Source organism: Temnothorax americanus, unplaced genomic scaffold (assembly GCF_048541705.1).
Source record: "Temnothorax americanus isolate GAGA-0224 unplaced genomic scaffold, ASM4854170v1 Scaffold26, whole genome shotgun sequence".
Lineage (NCBI taxonomy): Eukaryota > Metazoa > Arthropoda > Insecta > Hymenoptera > Formicidae > Temnothorax > Temnothorax americanus.
Genome location: NW_027509401.1, coordinates 2,771,719 through 2,792,839, shown reverse-complemented (window position 1 = coordinate 2,792,839; position 21,121 = coordinate 2,771,719).

Genomic DNA, 21,121 nt, shown 5'->3' with positions numbered 1-21,121 from the left:
TTATCTTGCCGACTAAAGTTCTTAATTCTTTCTCGCTCTTCCTTAGAGGAGATAGACCGTCTAAAATTCTAGAATTCTAGTTCTATTCGATAAAATAATCAATTTATTAAATAAGCTTAATTGCAATAGAATATAAATCATTGGATCAATCTTTATAAGACACATTTCAAATTAACTGACGTAATAAATTAGCAGAGACAATAAATTTTCTAAAAATGACACTTATGTATGTAAGGGTCCACCTATAGCTGTAGTGGTTCCCTTCGAAATATATAAAATACGACGAATTAATTAAAAGTTATGGCTGATGGAGAAATTAATTATGCTCGCGAAGGAGCCGCTGTATCCACGAGAGTGAACACTTTCATAATATCCTTTTAACGTGTGGCAGTAAAAAAAAAGATAGAAGACTTATACCGGGATTTGTTGAAGATTGTTAATGGCCGGCGCGGGAGGAAAAGAGGAAAATATTGTCCGAGTTCCGACTTCCTCGAGGTAACCGGGGTAAGTTTAATCCAACGATCGTGAATCGAGAAACGAGCGGATCGAATCGTCGTGCCCAATCGTGCATTTGTATACAAACCCACAGGGCTGGCTCATTTGTCGTGTTAATAATTATAAGAAGGTGTGACCCCTCACTCGCTACACCTACGGACAGCCATATTTATGAATCTCAAGCCGTGAGCCGAGTCCTTAGACCCATGCAGGTATTCCCAACTCGCGTGATGTCACCAATATTTTTACTTTAGCATTGTCATTAATTTTATTTGCCTCCTCGCGCCCGAGCGTACCCAATTTCTTTTTTAATTACAATATCATTACAAGATCTTATGTTCCAATCTTTCGACTCATTATTTCATTTTTACGGCTTTTACAATTGAATGCAATATTTTTCAATCTTATACTTGTTTTCTTTCTTTTTACTTTTAATAATTAAATATGTGTATGTATATGTTTTTTTTAAATAAAATTATTCTAGCAAATGCACACGATTTGATCCAGGATAAGTATTAAATCAAGTTGGGAATCTCTGACCTTCGAGGTATATACCGAAACTCCGGGAACCGCGGGGGGTAACGTAAACTAACCGCCGGTTAATTATTGTCCTCTCGCTCGGCGGGTCCAGGATTCCCCTCCACAAGTAATCCGCACCTCCCCTCTTCGACAGGGCCTCACACGGGCACGGTGGCACGGTGGCTGCACCGCGACGGTGCGGAGGCGGGATATGGCCGAAACGGTGAAGGGAGAGAGAGAGAAAGAAGGGGGCCAGAGGGGGGCAAGTCGTCAGAGAACTCGAGGACTCCCGAAGGCCTGCTAAAAACCAGAACTACCGTGGTAGCATTCAATTAGCCTCGCGGCATGTGAAATATTATTGTCCGCCTCGTTTCATACACTCGATTTTTAAAAGGGAATAAGAAAGAAAGGCATTACGGCGACCTCCTAACATATTTCATCACTGAATCATCCCTCCCCTCCGACGCGGCCCTCTCTCGCCTCCCTCCCGCCTTTCCTCTGCTCGGCCATCGTTGCTCGACCACCGAGAAGCTCTTCGCGGGCAATCGTCCTGCGATTTTTGCCACCCGGTTTTGCGTGTTTTTGTTCTTTTCGAGTTCCGCGCGCGGAAATCCGAGAGGCGCGAGCATTCAACCGAATGCAGTTTCTTGCGTTTCGTGGTTGACTCTCTGACTGGCTGAATTTGTATCGTAAAAGAAAATGCAATTGGAGAATAGCCAAAGATGCACGCACGATCTATCTAGCTTTATATTGTACGTACATGAATCCTTTCGATTATTTTAAAGCAATAATAGAATGCACATATTTATGCGAATTGACAAAATATTACTTTTACGGATTATTGCAAATGTCACGGAACAAACTTTTATATTAGACTGCGATACAGTACACTACACGATACAGACTACGAATACATATTTATAATGTTAACTATTATATTAATTTACCCTAATTATGCAATTCAAAAGTGCGAAATAGTAACAATTTTAAAGATTTAGAAGATGTTATATTAAAATATATGAACATATTTCATCAAACATGTACTAAAATATTAAAAAATAATTCTTTGAAAATACAAAAAGCGGAAAAAAATAAATAATTAGTATTTGGGGAGTAAACATCTCTATTAAATTTTACGTATTAATCCCTTTTAAACATATAAAGACCAGCAAACATTGTCGGAGTAATAGAGTTCTGCTCGAAATACACGTAACTAACCTATCCTGACACGGAAAGACACGGATTTCCAGCGTACTTAATCGTGGGAAACGACAATTTCCTCGATCTCATTGTTCCTACTCACAATAAGAGGGAACGCGGCGGATAATGCCGCAATACGATTCGTAACGCGATGCGCGTGTCGCAATTGCTCTGCCGTGAAAGTCTCCCGAACTGAAAAGGCCAAATTTGATTGGCTTCGATCCGTCTTACACCAAACAATCGATATAATGTCCGAGCAATTGCGTCTTTCACGTATTCGAGCGTGGAATCTTTGCACTCAAAGTATTGTGATATTTTAAGACTCTAATTCGATATAATTCATTAATCATATTTGATCATATTTGTAATTTGTTGTTTCTAGTATATTTGTAAAATATATAATTCTTTCGAAATTTTTTTTTAATTCACAGGATTTTGCATTCTTGGCTTTTTTAATCCAAAAAGCACGCTTTATATAAATTAGAGTACTGTAGATTTAGATTTGCTATATATACTAAAAAATATTTTTGTAGCGTAATTAAAAAAACATCACAAATACTTATTTTACGGCAATCCAAAACTTGTTACTGACGCTAATTATTAAATTATCTAATAGGAGCACAATTCGACACACGAATACGTGGCGATATGTAAAGTGATATTCGTCGATGAAATTCTGCACTGTACGAGCCGTAACAATTACGCTAATGCAGCCATTGTAATTGAAACGATCAATTCCCAGCAGTCCTTTCCAAATGCGAGCTAAGCGCGCCAGTCACGAACGAGATAATAGCAAACCGCAAATTTTCTTAATGATAGACTTCTTATTCGACATAAGGTAGCCAGCAATTAACTGTGCATGATAAATAGACGCGAATAAACACCGCGCACAAAATCATTCAATAAAGAAACATGCATGTGAGGTGAGGTAATTTAGAATTGCTCTCGGCAACTGCAAAGTCAATTAGAATCTTTGAAATAAATTTTTTAAAACACAAGTTGTTCATAATTTTCTTTTGTAATTATTGTATTCATTTACAATTATTACAATAATTGCGATTGATTTTACCTACATTATTTTTCATGATAAATTTCTTACACAGTATCGTTGAAAATAAATAAATTCAAAAATAATAAGAACCATGTACGAGTCAATGAGTGTATATTAATCAATTTACGTAGATCGATTTAATATTTAATTTAATAATTAAATTGCGCAATTAACATACATCTTGATAAATCTCTTGAAAGAAACTTATTTTTAAAATATACTTTTAAAACACAGAAAGTTCTAATTTAATTTTAATTCTTGACAATGCCTTGATTTGTTATAGAACAGTGTGCCAGAAAAATATAGACGATATATTTCAAAATTAAAAATCGGATGTCTTTCTTCTTGAATTATTAAGTATCTCAGATATGTTAAGTCGTCTATGTATTTCTATTGACTTCCGGTGGAATATCAGAAACGCGAGATGGTGGATGATGGACTAACCGACTAACTGGGAGTAATTAATAAGCTCCCGAATAGGCATCCATAATCCAAATGGCGGTTCTCTAACTTCGTATGAGTTAAAGACGAACCCGGTTAAATTAATTAGCGCGCACATCGTGAATCCCGAAGTGGAGATAATTAATTTTTAAGCCTAACCACGCTAATTGATCGGAATTGTGACCTGCACACACGCGAGCCTCTTTCGATCGTTCTCTAATATGCATGCGCCAGAATTGAATTGCGAAGTTGTCGATAAAGATAACATATATAGCGTTTGAGATATTACTTAGAGAATTAAATAAATTATATATATATATTCATCATTTATAAAATAGTAGAAGTTTATACAGCTGCAGATTGTTTTATAATTAAGTCAAAATAATATTCACTAAAATTGAAACGTTAATTAAACGTTAATTATTATATAAAAAGACAAACAAGAAGCGCGAATCACGTCCTCGACTCCACTATAAAATTCATAACTCCCATTTGATGATTTAGCAAAGTTCAATCATTTTCGAATTGGAAGACATGTGTCTTCCAATCAAATAATTTTATTTTTCATCTGCCCATATAACGACTCGTAACTCTTCCTGGAAAAGAAGTAAAACCAACATATGGGTTTGACAGGCCCGGGGCCGTTTGTTCCACGGTTAAACAGCTTGACGTAGAAAACGACGATTCACGCAGCTCGTCGACAGAGTCGAAACTGCCTATCGCTCCATCGAAAGATACGAACGCCCAGGATGATACTCCAACGTCCTGTCGCCGTTAAAACGCGCGTGGAAGGATAACGATAAGGGTGCTGCCATCTGCCAGGTCTCAGTCACCCCCAGAGGAAGTGAGAGCAGGCGTAAACTGTGCAGCTCGCACGAGGAGGATCCAGGATCGCAGAATCGACGACGAGAGTCGGCCGAGATGGCAAGAAGTCGTTACGGCGGCGATGGCGGAGAAAGCAGAGAAACCAGGAGGTGAGAGGCGGAAAAGGAGGCGGCGGTGGCAACGGTGAAGAGCGAGAGGAAGGGGAGGATGAGGCGTGTAATACGGTGCCTCTCCTTGCCGTCGACTTGTCCGCCAGATCGATTCGTTGGCGGAAACGTCGGTCTCGAGAATTTCACGGGGATTACCACACTCGAACGATTCTGCAATTCTCTCTCGCCCTCTCGCCGCGCAATAATAACGTCTTCGAGTCGAGAATTCCGCGTTGCGCTCGAGCGCGAAGAAAAGTGGGTTGAACGGATGACGCGATCTTACTAACGAGTATGGCAGACAAACGCACTTTTCGTCTATAATTTTATCATTTCTGACAAATTATCGGCGTCTACCGAAATTCTATTTAATCGCTCGACATTTCTTCGCGAGAAAATAACGTTCGTTAATAACGTTATAATTGTACTTCTATGTAAGTATGCGTAAAACATAAAGGAAGAAATAATGAAGATATATTTATAGTTGTAGTAATAGCTCTTTCATTCCCTTTCCTATTCCTTCAGACATGTTTTCCGTCGTCATTTCCTCCGTAAGTTGTATAAACGTGCACTTGCAAGTCAGAAATGTGATCATCTCCGGTGGATTTCTTCAAATGTCAATGTCGGGGGGGGGGGGCAATCATGCTGAGATAGTAACATCCATCGCCGTCGCATTCGCTCACTCATGCTAAGGGATTGAATCCTTAAGAACCGGAGGCAGATGGTTTCTACATTACACATTACCCGTGTTACGTATCGCATCTACAGTTTATTCTGCAACGTAATGCGCAGCGTCATGAAAACATTCAGGTAGCATAACGAGTGTAATAAGCCGCGCCAACTCGATATCGCCATCATCTTTTCCACGTCAGTACTTAGGCGCTAAAGACGCGATTGTCGATGATCGATTCTCGCTAGAGAGAGAGACGATCTGTGAGGAACCGGGAGACCGAGGGAGAGAGGGGGACGCAAAAAGCGCGCGATACGGACTTCTATTCTGACTCGCGTGTATCAGTAGACCCATCTAAATCGTCGGGGAACGCGGTCCGGTTAAGCCGCGCTGGATTGGCGACGGTGAGGGGGGGTTGCGAGCGCAGGAAAGGAAGGAAGAGGAAGAGGAGGATGAGCCGGCGGAAAGAGCCGAGTAGAAGGCGGTAGAGGGTGAGGTGAGGTCCTCGGGTCGCGCGACGGGGATCGGCGGGAAGGGTTGCCCCGGAGATTGGTGGAAGCACCTAGCACGAGGAGCTCGCGACAGGAGCAGCGTTGCCATCGGGTTGTCTGGCTGATTTCCCGCTTCGAATCGAGCGGAGTCGTCCTTTTAGTGATTCCCAGAGGAGCCTGGAGACACACCGGTGACGGGAAGGGGGGAAGAGAGACAAAGAGAGAGAAAGAGAGAGAGAGAGAGAGAGAGAGAGAGAGAGAGAGAGAGAGAGAGAGAGAGAGAGAGAGAGAGAGAGAGAGAGAGAGAGAGAGGGTATCGCGCGGGTTGAGCGGGTTTGCCGGAAAAGCGGTGGGGTGCGCACACGAGGGTGCGCGATGCGGGGGCGGGAGTGCCGATGGCGGTCGGTCGGGGAAACGTTCGGGGTTGACGGGGGTTGGTGGGAAGAAGCGCCGGAGCGTGTAATTGAGTCCCGTGCGCGATCGCTACTTTATCGACCCCCTTATGCCGTTCCCTTCCCGCGTATGCTGTCCCCGTACCCCGATCCGCCACCCCCGCGACCGATGGAAGTCGGTATTTCACCCCTGTGTGTGAACCCCGTCGCGTCCTCGCCCACTCCGCATCGTTCTCGCCACCCCGTTTGTCCCTCTCTCCGGGCTCTCCTCCTGTCGTTCTCGCTCGCTCGCGCGTTTGAGTTTGAGTTTGAGGGCGTATAGCGTCGCTCTGTATGTCTGTATATGTATCTTAGCGTCGACTGCTCGAAAGACGACGACGACGACGACAACAGCGACGGCGACGACGACGACGAGGTCGAGACGGGCGCCGTCGAGTGTCGGGGACGCGCCAGTCAAGTGTGTGTCAGCGTGCCCGAAATTGATGGAAACGAGCTGCCGGCCCTCCGCACATATTCCTGCGAGATATCAGTATCACGACGGATATATGCGACAGATCAACTTGAATATTCTTAACATCGCACCGCGATCAAATAAATATCCGCTCTCAAAATAATCGTTAATGTTTGCGAACAATATACAATCGTAGTAAATGTGTTTGAGAATATTTTCGAGATAACTTTCCTGTTACACCACGACTATATCGCGAGAATCAGATGCACTTGATGAGACACATTCAACCGTCTTAATCGAAAGAAATATAAGAAACTCTTATAGACACTATTCTGTTACTTTATTGCATATCGAGTCACAATCTTCTTCTGTATTAGAGATTGCGTTGCCGCTTGGATACAGTGGATCTTGTTGTTGCGGGAAATTACCCTTTCAATAGCGCGGTGGCTTTATACGATTCCGGCCACAATTCGCACCAAAGACGAAACTGCCACCGCAGGCGCCATCAAGCATAATACGCGTGGCAGCCAATTGCGTACTCGGCGTAAAATCCATATACATATATCGCTATTATGGACGGGCATATATCAATCCGCGTATGTACATACATACATCAGTGCATTCGGCAAGAGACTCGAAGTACGTAGTTACTATCGAATCGCTCGTTTGTCAAATTTTCAGATCTCTTTGGTACGCCACTTCTCTCCCCGCAATACCCTACTCGATTTGTCGAGCTTATCTCGATCCTTGATAAATTGCTGATGCGAGTAGTGGTATCAATCAAAAATCTTCGAGCCGCGTTTGCAAGTATATTGAACAGTAATCTGACGTATGTAAGTCACGCAATAAAAATATTTTCTAATTACCAATGAAATCATTAATTATAAATATTTTTTTCATAATCCCCACGTTTCCGTCGAGAACTAAGGTAAGAGGAGGATATATTTTTTACGTTATTAATTGCTTAAATTGTTCCATTCTTTATCTTCGTAAATTGAACATAAAAAATTTATGGCACAAATTATTTATACAATTTTCTACGTTTCTAACTCGCGATTATGGGTGCTGCAATGCGCGCGATGAACATTGAAATGATTTGCATAATACCGGCACCATTAAGAACCAATATGCCAAGACTTATTCGCGGAAATGTTCTCCAATTCCAATGCAAATACGCAACGCGAGCGATGATGCAAACCGATAATGGATCAATGATACATCGGGCGCGCTCTCGCGAATAATTAGCATACTTTTACGTAATGAACGCTTACTCCGCGTTCTGAGGCATTTCTCATTTCCTGTCCCGCAATTACAGTGAAACTATGATGGCGCATTTCGGCGCTTTCTCCTGGGAAACGATCGATCCTCCGAACGGTCATTAACTGATTGGAAAACGTACGTGTTCGTTACATGGCGACGCGAGCAACGAAAGGGTTGCGGCAATTTGCAACAAAATTAAATTGATTCAGTACATAAGGGAGATGATATGGAGGCTTGACACGGAACGTCACGGCTCTACTGCTCCTGTCCTTTTCCCGGCGGAGTCGTCGGTCGAGGAGCCATGATTTATTCCGTGTCGTGTGCTTAACATTACCATGCTTAACCCTTCCCAACTTATTCTCAAATATTTTGAATATTATGACTTGATAATTTGTCTAATCTCCCTCTGAGAGTATAATGTAAACTAACACTTTTATAATTGTTTAAAAGTTTTATAAAAATGTTTGTTAAACAAGAGTTTGAAACAAAATAACGGAATGCAACATCACAAGTGTCATAAAATGTATTATTTCACTAAACTTTAAACATGACTTTTTTGAACATTTCGGTCTACATTCAGAAAGAGTGTGAGACAGAGATGAGAGATGAAGGAAGGGAGAGAAAGCGAATAAGCAGCAGTCCAGCCACGAAACGTCACGGCTCATTTCTCTCCCGCGTGACAATGGAAGCTCGGAAAAGGGTATTAAAGGTTGGTCGCAGGACGTTAAAACAAAGAGCGCAAAAAACACGAATCGATTACACTGAGAGAGTAGGAGAGAGGGAGAGAAAGAGAGAAAGAGAGAGAGAGAGAGAGAAAGAGAGATTAAACCCTTCAGTCCCGCGAGATCCTTTAAGACGAGAAAGCGGCCGATGCGCATAATAGAGAAATGATTTGATTAAAATGTAAAGGAGGCACGGACCTTCTGTTTGCGCATTTCACGGTTCGCCTATAAAAAGCACGACGCCACCCGTTAGACAGATGGCAGTCGCCGCATTCAATGGCCTGAGAAATTGGATCGCGTTTTAACTCCCTTACGTTTTCAGGTTCGAGGCTCGAGGTGCAGATACCGACGTTGCCTTGCAGCGCGCGGCAACGTGCAGACGAGGGAAATCCCAATTCGGAAGAAACGACGTTTCCCTCCCTTCGTATTCGCCCTCTCGCCATCTTACACGTTTCTCCAAATCGCAACTCGTCGTCCTTATCGAACGCTGTATATCCTACCGAGAGACACGCCCCGTAAAGAACACAGCTTTGGAAGATGTCGAGAGAACAGAACTCGAATCAATTTGATATTAAAGCTTACATTATTATACACTGAATTTTAAGCGGATCCTAATAATTTATTGTATTAATTACGCGGTGATTATAATATACGATATTAATTACACAAGTCAAATGTTTCATCTGAATGTATGAGAATTTCGATTGTTCTGCTCTTGAAATCGTGATGTAATAATATGCGTAACTACATGTAAATCGATGTTCGAATAAAATTGCAGATTATCGTTGTCAATTCGAGAATGATACGCACGTAGAATGAGTCAAATTTAATTGTACCATTAAACGCCATTAAATGCAATCGTTCGGAAACCATATATACACGCGTAGCTATATAAATAAAATCGAGAACGCAATTTACAAATGAACGTCATCTGGATAATACGGCGGCGGATGGTAAAAAACTGGAAGAACACTCGTGTGGCAAATTGTGGCGGGCACGCATGCTTTAAGCTAATCAAAGACCACGCGACTAGGAGCAATTTTCGTTATGACGAGCAATTAAAGGGTGGAGTGGGTGGTAATTTCCTATAAATTGTGTCCTACGGCGGCGCTCACGTATAACAGACGTGAAACAGAGTAATGCGACCACATAACCGTGACCGACGATCGACTGCGTCAGATCGACGCGGAAGATCCTCGTGGGAACGGCGACTAAAGCATCAGCATGACAGTCACGGAGATAGTTATAGTGACGGCGATGGCTGTAGCGATAATATTAACGAGCCTGAATGTGGAATAGACAATGATATCGACGATGCTAAATGGATTGACACATAGACAAGATCGCTAGCAAGACTGACAGCGACAATGTTACCGGTGATAATGGAGTAGTCGTGCCGCGATCGGTGATAATAGTAAATGATAATGATACTAACGTTAATAGATGACGATAGGATAATGACAGAAATAGAGACACTTATGATATTACATTTCTTTGTTCTCGTTAGCTAAAATGGTCCTTGCAGCGATTTGAGTTTATCTTCTATGATGGAGAAATTAAAGATCATCATTGATTTCATCATTGCATTCTCTAATTGTACTCTACCTTTTCTTTCTCGGTGATAATGAGAACAACAATCTCGATGATAAAGGATCTCGTAATATCAAACAGATACGATCGAGTTTATTAATTTAGGATTTTTGAATGTGTGCGCGATAGTGGCAAATAGTAACGATATTGTCGGTGGTAGTAGTAACAGCGATATCGCTGGCAGTGATGCGGTCGTGCAAGCCACACCGTGTCGTTACGCCGCGTCGCATTTAGTGGCCGGGATCACGGGTAGCGCGCGGATGCTGGGAAGTAGCGGCTCCTCGTATTGTAATCTAATCGAATGGAATGGATCGCCCGTTGCTCTCTCACGCGCGGTCCTTCCTCGGCGTCAGGAAGGAAGGAAGGAAGAAAATTCGAGAGGACGAGAGAAGAGCGAAGGAGCAAGGACAGGAACGGAAGCGGGCGATGAGGGAAGAAGGGAGAACCCCGAGCCGTTCGTGTGGGTGGACGATCCGGGTTCTCGGGAGCAGAAGGTGATACGGTGGCATGGTCCAGCCGCAGCGGTTACCAGCAGCCTCTCGGTGGTAGGAGGCAGGACCGTGGCCCGGTGGGAGAAGAGGCGAAGCCGAAGAGGGGGCACGAAGAACGCGGTGGGGATACCGATGAACCATCGGTGAAATGGACGGACGAGGAGGGTGGATGGGGGGACAAGCCTGGTGGCAGCAATCACCGTGAGTGGGCGACACGCGCTTCTCGTGGGTTATCAGCCTGATGAGGCACTCCGACCTTCCCTCGCCACCCTCTTTCTCTCTCTTCTCTTCGCTCCCTCTCCATGTGCTCCCCGTACCCCTCTTTTTCTTTCTCTCGCCCTCTTTCGAAATCTTCTCGTCTCACGCCGTTGCAAGCCGAGGAACGGGAGTTTATCGACGGAACTTTATACCTGCACGCGCGCGTCTCTCTGCGCTCGCCCCGAGCTGATGGGCTCCTGGAAAAATCTAGGGCGAACGCTTCTGGCTTCGCGAACTACTCTCTTCTATCTCGCGATACTGACCCGCACTTCCTACTTGCTTTTGACACTGTCGACACGGGTTAGAACATCTATAAGTCTACCAAAGTATTTTTTTTAAAAAAAATAACTGTCGTTCAAATAGCCATCCTAGCTGTTCAAAAACTATATCAAGACAAATTAAATTCAAAGACTAAAGACAAGTTTCTATTAAAGACATTAAAAAATATATTCCAAATGTCGAACATGTCATTCTGGAACTGACAGCTTCAACTCTTCTTTCGACAAAATCAACGATCAATCGTTATCAGCTAAAATAAATAGTAAACTCTAAAATTAAATTGTATAATTGAAAATATCAGACGCCAATTCAAAACCGAGGGACTCTTGAACGTTAAAAAGGTTTACTAAGTATAATAACTAATCGTGAGTATCAATAGATAAAGAATCTAAAATATTTCAGGAAATTGCGAAGCTAGTATCGTATTTAATCGCGAAATGCTTTGCTCTCTCTCTTTTAGTTCGAAGTTGGTATCTTGTTTCGCATCGTATGATCGTCGTAGTGAACGGCAATCGATTGGAGGTTCGACTTTGCCGGGCTGGACCGCAACCCCTGTCGCGAGGTGAAACACGCTATCCACGCTAAACGCCCGCTTCGGAGTTTCGCCATATGACGCTAGCGATCGAGTGAGCTCGCTCGCGGAGGGGCTGGTAATGACGACAAGGGTCGCGACGACGTTGCCCCTGCGACATGTGGCACTGTCGTATAGCTCGAGCCAAAACAATTTGTATTAAAATGAGCGTTGCCTCGCGGCCACCGGCGATTTCGTTAGAAATTGCGCGGAGGAGTTGGAGGAAGCACTCGCGATATACACACAATCGCGTACACACGCGCGTTTCCCCCGAACACATACGGAACGTTTCAATAAAGACTTATGTAAATTTCAGTACAGCTACCAATCCGAACTGAAACTGTAGTATACGTTCGATATCAGTTAAATTAAGAATATTCACATAATCAGAATTTTAAATTGCAATGTAGAGTGCTTGAAATTATAAGAGTAAAGACGTAATGCAGTCTGTTACTATGAAACGCCATAAAATAAATAATCAACTTCTGTTTAAGCTATTTCGTCGTTCTTTTATATAATACTTGTTGATATTTTACATTAAATAACTCTCCTTTAATAACCTGTCGTCTATCATTACTTTGAGAAAGTAGATTGACAACAGAGAAATCAATTCATTTCAACCTTTCTCTTATCCTTTATTAAAAAGTACTTCAAATCTCTACGTTATAGACATCTATATATGTATAAATATATTTATAAATAATTAAATTAATACGGTTTTCTCCCGTGAATGAGATGCGTCGACTTAGCGCGTGCGTGTTCCAATCTGTACATGGCTTTACGCGGAAACCGCGCGAAGTCGTGAAGCTTTCTTCACGCATGCCTGAGCCGATCGATGCAGCCGCCGCGTTCGACTGCTGTCACCTTACCTAGGCTGCATTCCAATATTCACTCTCAGTACTGAAAAAAAACCATATTTTACGTCACGTATATTATAGATTTTCAGTACTGAAAGTTGCTGACAGTGAATATCGGAATCCAGCCCTAGTATGTTTCTGACAGCTAAGACAGCTTCAGTAAAAATTCTCGTGGACCAGGCGACATCTTAAAAAATCTGACGTCTTAAAAAATTTCTTCAATATTTCCATAATGAGACACGGAATATCTTTTGATTCAATAAAACAATTAGATTCAATCGTTAATTAAATCAATATTCGGAACAACGATTCAATAGAAAGCTAAAAAAGAAATCCCAAAATTATTTATGCAAAGTCAAAGCGTGGTCTTTTCCCAATTAGATTATAGAAATAATTATAATTCACACTTATTGTTAAGTTTTTTCCTTTCAATAAAAGTGCGTATTTTAAGAAGATAACGTTCAAAGGCAGTTTGACCAACATTGGTTGACACTACAGATTTAGGTAAAGTCTAGTTCCTCGAGTATATAAACTTACGAGTGACGCGGCAGACACGAACGATAACGTCTGCTTTCGCGCGACGGCAGGAAAAGTCGCCGTCTGATCTCTTTAAAGGCCTGTCGGCTGTTTAAAGAAGACTGTAAAGGGTCGATACGAGGAGCAGCCGAGCCGCGATTACGACGCACACACGAGCGTGCGATCGCCGCCGAAAACTGTCTCGACGCGGTCGAGTGGCTGGCTGGCTGGCTGGCTTGCTTGCTTCTGCTACCAGAAGCTTCGGCTACCACGTTCTAACTGATAACGCCGCAGACAAGTGGCACGTGTCGCCGGCGCTTCCTTCAAAATGATAGACAATGATGCGCACTTAACGGAATCGACGTTCAAGATACGGACCACGGACCAGACTACGGTTTCTGATAATTCATTTTTAGAATGCACGCGCCGCCACTTTTCCACCCCGCCATGTGATAGCGTATCTTTTATATGTAAAAATGCACGAAAAAAAACGATAAACAGCATTAAATCTAATCTAATAATCCTGTTAATTCAATAATAGTATTAGTGAAACAAATACTCATTTTATTAAAACAAGAGCATGACGTGTTGAATTAACAAGATTATTTCGAAATATCTAATGCTGCTAATACAACATCATTTTTTCTGTGCATAATAGTAATTCGATATTATGGATATCGATAAATGATATCTTACAAAAACCGTTTAAAAGTAGGAAAATCAATGGAAGTTATTCGAATATTGCTTCATCCATTACAAGAATCAAGAAAAGTTTTAATTAAAAAACATGACTTTAGAAAAAATAATGTCTAATGTTTTCGCTTCTAATGAAAACGTTCACAGTATTAAAAAACACATCCATGCCAAGCAATACAAGCAAATATTTTACGCAACAAGCCATTTTGCATCTATACCCTCATCTGTCTAAAACTATATTCTTTTAATACTAAATGTAGAGATTTCTATTCATCGAAGTTTCTACCGCGATTTAAGAATGGCTGCTTCATGCTACGATTGGAGGACTTCGCTCAGCAATCTCGGATATACCAGCCCTCGTGATACCTAATATCCGGGTCAAGTATACATCGCGGCGAGATCCTGACCGGCAGCAAAAGGCAATATCGCTGTTCTTCGCGAAAATCGTGGCTGATTCCGGAATATTTGAGAAGGGTACATTCGTTCCCGGTTTTTATGATGTCCATTCTTTTAGTACTCGAGTGGCCGTAGCCCTTAAAAATCCTCCCCGTCGACCGAGGGTCCTTCTGATACCCGGCGAGGGTCCCCCGTGGGAACGTTTTCCACATATTTATACCCTCTTATCTAAACTTTAGATTTTTGGATTGGCCGCGGCGATTTATGATTATCGTGTATCCCGTACGCGCCGCGATTTCCTAATCTCCGCTCTTTTCAAGGCTTCTTTCAAACCTTGCCCTTTCTTGCGCCATCATATTTCGCTCGCACTTTGTTAACCTTTCTAATTTTTTATAAACGTTTAAATACGACTATAACTCGGCGTGTTTCCGCATCACTTGCGAAATAATATTATTTCACAAAAATAATTCTATGGTTAAATCATAACTAAAAGGGGTTTATACATAAATATCATCGAAATCCTATATAAGACTGTTATAAATCTATAAGTCACTGAACCATTGAATTTTAAATTAAAAAATCTAAAAAATCTTACTAATTTTTTATAATTTGTTCGCTGCAAAACATAAACGAAATAGACAATATGAAATAAAGTCATTTTATCTTGAGTTTAAGTGCCACTTAATTCTTGATAATAATTCGAATAACAATTCATATAAATTAATCATATTAGGGAGACACGCATATACATAGACAAATATTATCATATAACTTTATTATAATTTTTTTATCCTGCTTTTAAAAGAATTAAATTCACGACAGCACACACGTGAATTGGGAATTCGTTCAAAACGCGCATCCTTTTATCGTTATATAGACGCTCCGCGCATACGTAGATATCTTTCGGCAGATCGCGGGGCTACGTCATCTATCGAAACTGCAATCCTGAATTACCGTGAAGGTTACGAACGACGTTGAGTTCAGAGCTCGACATAGGACTCGAGAGACAACGTGGGTGGCAACAATAGCTCTCTCTCAGACGACCAGATTCTGGTGGCGGCGCGACACGCATTGTACGACCGCGTTTTGAAGGTGATTGATCACCGTTGCCGATCGCACGCACACGCGTGTGCCCCGGTCGAACGCTGCCACGCACACGAGCGCGCGCGTAAGAGCGAGCGCGGCTGACAACGAATCGCTCGTTGTCGTCGTCCAGATCTGGATTTTCGATGGGAGAAAACCGCGGGGGGTCCGCACCACTTGAAGGCCCCGATCCTGACTGATCGAGAAATAATAAAAGCGCAGCGACCAAGTAGGCCCTTGAATGGCGGACGCGGGATTCACCGGGACTAATGGAGATGAAATTTCATCGAAATTTGTGTGTAAAGTCCAATCTAAAGCAATTCTCATATCCATTCTTATCTGAGCAACTTTGTCACTTTCTTGAAAAAAAGAGAAATTCTTGCTGCAGCAAAATTATTTAGAAAAGATTTAAAAATATATATAAAAATAATTGAGATATTGCTTATATATACCTACAAATAAGATAAATATTCCAAACATTTTTAATTTATTCATAAAATTATTATAAATATAAAATTGCCCAGATGAATAAGTTCTTCATTATGAAAATAATTGTAAATTTAAATATATTTTTCGCTTTTTATATTTTATTTCATTTGAAATCCGTATGTCCGAAAATTTGTTTGGATTTTGAACTTGGATGCTTTCTTTATAGATATAATTGAATTTCTACGTTGATTTCTTTATTTCAAATATTCTCACTGTTATATATATTTGTTAATTAGATTACATAACGGTCCAATATTTAATTCTGTTTGCAATAATTTGAAAAAAATTTTGAAACTTCAATTTTCTTCACGATTGCATCCGTACGAAATACATGAAACATAACTCTCAAGATGTCTCAATCTGAGGGAAAAATATATTTAGAACGCGTGTCAGAAGGAAAGTCGTTTGACGAAAAGCAGGATGCTTTAAGAGGCGGCTTTCGGAGTCCTGCATCGTTCGTGATGCATCGCGCGGCATGCGGTTCACCAATGTAATATCGCGTGTCCATTCTGAGGCCGGGTGTCTCTCATGCCGCTCGATTTGTCTCAAAACGAGCAAACGTTGTAAACGGGCAACGGGCGCAATGTGGTGCTTCCAGAAAATGCATACGTGCGAGAGAATTGTTGAATATTATTACAAAAATATTTTATACTGCAATGTGCACTATTCTGTTCACGATAATTATTCTCTCGTTTGTAAAAGTTTCATATTCATCGTTATTCTATAATTGATTTTAATCTTAATTTCCTATTTCATCATTACTCCTTATTGCTCGTTATTTCTTATTTGTAATTTATATAGAGACAGACAATTTCTTTCTCTCCTCATTATAATTAATGTACAAGTAATGTATAGAAAAACGTAGTAGATGTTTAGTACATTCAGTTCAAGTATCATATATTACTGAGAGCTATTTTACTATATGCTGTTCTGTTTTCAAGAAAATAAAAATGCAAAATTTATGTAAAACACAGATATTGTCATATCCTGCAAGTAATCAACTTAATTAATATACGTATATAATTCAATCGTAACTGCCGAAACAAAAGGTTGCTTTGCGTCCGACTTCTTGGCGCATTTCGAACGATAGTTTACCGGCTAAGGCCGCCCGCCGCTCGGATGTTAATTACATTTATTGCGCAGGGAGAATTATGAAAAGCGTTATGAATAATTCTCGCTCGTGTGCGGAGCGTGAAATTTACGAGCAGTTCCAGTCGTTCGTTAACGGCGCGACCGTAAGCGTAAAAGTAAGGCGATTCGGTTCGTTATCGGCCGTGCACCAGGCAGAGAGATCTAAGGAGATCTTTTCTGATGCGGTAACGTATGTTCTCGCGAGCGCCCAGGCCCTGTTCACACAACAAATTTGCACGCAATTCTTCGCTCGCGTGCGTTAGAATAATTACGGTCGGGATGTGTACCGTCGCACACACGCACGTACTTAACTTTTGCACGCGCTCATGCAGGAACGTCCTTTCCCAAGTTTGCTCTCGAGAAGCGTCTATATCGCGCGAGAATCTTGCCCTTTTGACAAAGTAAGTTCTGAACCTTACTTTGTATAAGTTTATATATCGTGGATTCCGTACAGATCAAATTGCAACGAAAGGAAAAGATAGTCTTCAAGATTTCTTAAAATTTGTCGCAAGTAAATATTCATCCAGATTCGTAGCTCAATTATTTGAAAATATTTGAACAAGACAGTCAGTGTATAGAAACTAAATTTTATCCAAAGACAACGCTTCACTAAATGTAACTTATGTATCAAATGTTTCGACTTATAATAAAAAATTGTATATTTAACTCCCTCCCTGTACAAATTAATTTTATAGAAGATTATACATTATAGTGCTAAAGAGTGCGTATCATCAATAGAAAAAATATCTAAATGATCAGTATCACTTCGTATATTTAAAAATAACGTGGAAAGCATCGAAAAGGATTTATTAGTTTATTATAAGTTCCACAGGGTGCAAAGATTTTTCTGCGACATTTGTAGTCATTAGATTATTAAAAATGTAACGTTTTTTAAACGGCTTCTGCTAATCGAACCTGTATCATAATTTTATCGATGTTTTATTTTCTTATATCTGGCGCAGTCATGAGTGCGCAGTAACTAGTGAAAATCTATAGCCGATCTTTTTTTGGAATATAATAACGTGTCTGAGAGTGGCGAAGCGCGTATTAAATTAATTATTATTTCTACCAGGGAACATCGATGCTATCGCGCTGTGTGAAACGTTTTATTTGCCGGCTTGCGAAAAGAGCGAGATTTTTCTCGCGTACGAATCGATAAAGTCATAAAATCACTCGCAATAAATTTATGGGCGACTTTATCACGATAATTGCATCTCGCTCTCGAATACACCCTTGTCGACTTACTTCGGATTCCGTATTAATTAGGTAGCGCGACAGAACGGAATTACAGAGGGACCAGTGAATTCATTAAACCTTTATTAGTCGTTGTAGAACCGGTACTCGCGCGCGCGAGCGGCCGTCGCCACTCCGGGAGGGAAAAGAGGGAAAACAGAAAATATAAGAGAGGCGAGAGAGAACTGTAAGATTATCGACAACCTCAGTTGCAAGGATTATCAAAACGTTTAACCATACGTCACGTCCCTCGAAAATCATTCACAAGATTTTTACGAGAAAGAGAGAGAGAGAGACTCCTGTTTACTCTAGAAGTGTTTTATAAAAAAACTCTTTCTTCCTAATATCTCAATGTTGCAAATAATTTTTTATGCCAATAAATTTTTTATTTTACTCCATCGAGATAGTGTTGAAAATTTGATGTTGGAAAAAATGGACGGGCGTTCTCGTGCTTGCCAATGATTGCAGTGATTTGAAAAGAAGCCTCGGAATAATGCCAGTAATTCGCAATTAATCTACGATCCAGCTGTTTCGTTTTCATCCACGCGAAATCGATCATTACCGCCAATGTTGCGGCATATATCGGCGGTTATGATCGATGTTGCGTGGAAAATTGCATTCGAGATAAACTCGGTTGCAAAATACGAATATTTAGCGGCAAGTTTCGCGCGGAAACTATACTTAAAGCTCGCGCCGAAAGTTTCCTCCCGCTCTATCTTCGCATGATTTACGAGCGGCGGGCCGAAACTTTCGAACGCGAGAACGGCGGACGCGAAGCGTCTTGGAAGAAAAACAAAAAAACGGAGTAAGCAGAGGAGATAAATCACGATCTGCTGGCGGCGGAAAATGCAATTGCGCGAATTGTACGAACATTTCTCCTTGCACTATACATATATACTTCGGTATCCGTTATAAAGATTTCGCGAGTTCCTTATTAGGTGAAAATTTGTCAGCTAGAGAATGAGACTATAGTATGTGCTATTAAAATTCATGCTATTTATAATTCATTCATTCGTTTGAAATTCTTTCAATTTTAAATTAACGATTACTGTACAAATATTATGATTCACCAAATCATCATAAAGATAGTAAAGAATATAGATTTTTATTATCGATCAAAGACAACAATTGTCTATTAATTTAATAAATATAGGAGAACTATCATCAAATACAAATTATTAACATTTCTTTAAATTTAACCTGTGCTGCATCAGCAAATTGCTATAATTTAATTACAGCACTGAGCACGCAATGAAATAAATCATTATTGTAAAAGATATTACATGCACAATAGATTCATGCAAATCACAAAATAAAAATTATTAACAGTTTAAATATCTAAACATATTTGTGTCGAGAATAAGGCAAATGATATTTTAATTATTAAATGGAGGAATTCTGTGTGTGTGTGTGTGTGTGTGTGTGTGTGTGTGTGTGTGTGTGTGTGTGTGTGTGCGTGTGCGTGTGCGTGTGCGTGTGCGTGTGCGTGTGCGTGTGCGTGTGCGTGTGCGTGTGCGTGTGCGTGTGCGTGTGCGTGTGCGTGTGCGTGTGCGTGTGCGTGTGTGTGTGTGTGTGTGTGTGTGTGTGTGTGTGTGTGTGTGTGTGTGTGTGTGTGTGTGTGTGTGTGTACGCGTAGAACGAAACCCACAGTTTCTCATAAAAAATTAACCTAGGGCGTGTGCTCTAAATGAATTTAAAATATCGCGAACACAGAGTGCCCGCCTCGGAGTGCGGGCTACGGAGCAGCCGCCGACCGCGCGTCTCGCATCTCGTCTCTCAACCGACCGGGGGTACCAGCAGGATGTGCGGCCCTGAGGAAGGGAGCACCACGATTTCGTCGGGATGGCACGTATATGCGGGACGTCGCGACGGGCGACTAGAATCTCTACGCGCGAGTTCTCCGATGGTATCTCTCTCGCCGCGCTCCGGGCCGAGAGAGCCGAGTATGGCACCCCCTCGGCGACTACGGCACAGATCTCGCGCCATTACTCAGCCCAGCGAGCGGTGGGCTACGACCAGCACCGGCATAAAGCAGCATAAACAGCGGGCCCTCGCGCGCGGGACGAGCGCGGCCGCCCATCGCGCCCGGGACACACCGCGTAAAAATGAGTTGTGTCAACGTGCCCGGGGAGGCCCCCGGCGCGGCCGCTCCACCAGGTGGCCCCGGCGGCTCGTTTTATTAGGTCGTTACGAGAGCTCGTCTGTTTTCGTGTAATAACTTTCGTGGATGCTAAGAAAGGAGAGAGAGAGAGAGAGAGAGAGAGGGACGCGCGGGAGATCGAGGAATTCGGAAATCACAAGACTCGAGCGATTCCGAGAAATTTCGGCAAAAAAAAAGAAGGATACTGCGGTATCTCAAAATTCAAATACGAAAATGTTGGCACGACAGGGACGAAAGATCGACGAAGATAATTTCGTCGATTTGCGCGATATTAGGAAAAAAAAGATCTCTCTTATTTGGTACGAGTTTTCACTCCGATGGTATTCGCTACAAGAGTTAAAATCCAAGAAGACGCGAACTTTTATAAAGTTCGATGTGTCGCAAAATCATATTCGAGGGAATGCCCGGTCGCTAATTATCGCGGAGATTTTTGTCAGGGCGCGGGGGGACGCTCTTGCTCGTCCCCGATAGATCAATTACTAGGATTACACCGCGCTCTCGCATCTGGCTGCATTACAGCTTACAGCGGACGGCGCACGTCCGGCGCAATCCTGTATACCTGCACCGCGCGTAGACGCGGCTATCGATTCGAGATGATTAGCGATAATGTCAAGGGAGTCCGCGCGGAGGCACGTCCGCGATGGCTCCGTGACCGAGGCGCGCCTTCCGTGTCGGCTGCGGTCGCCAACGTATACAGCCGCCGATCT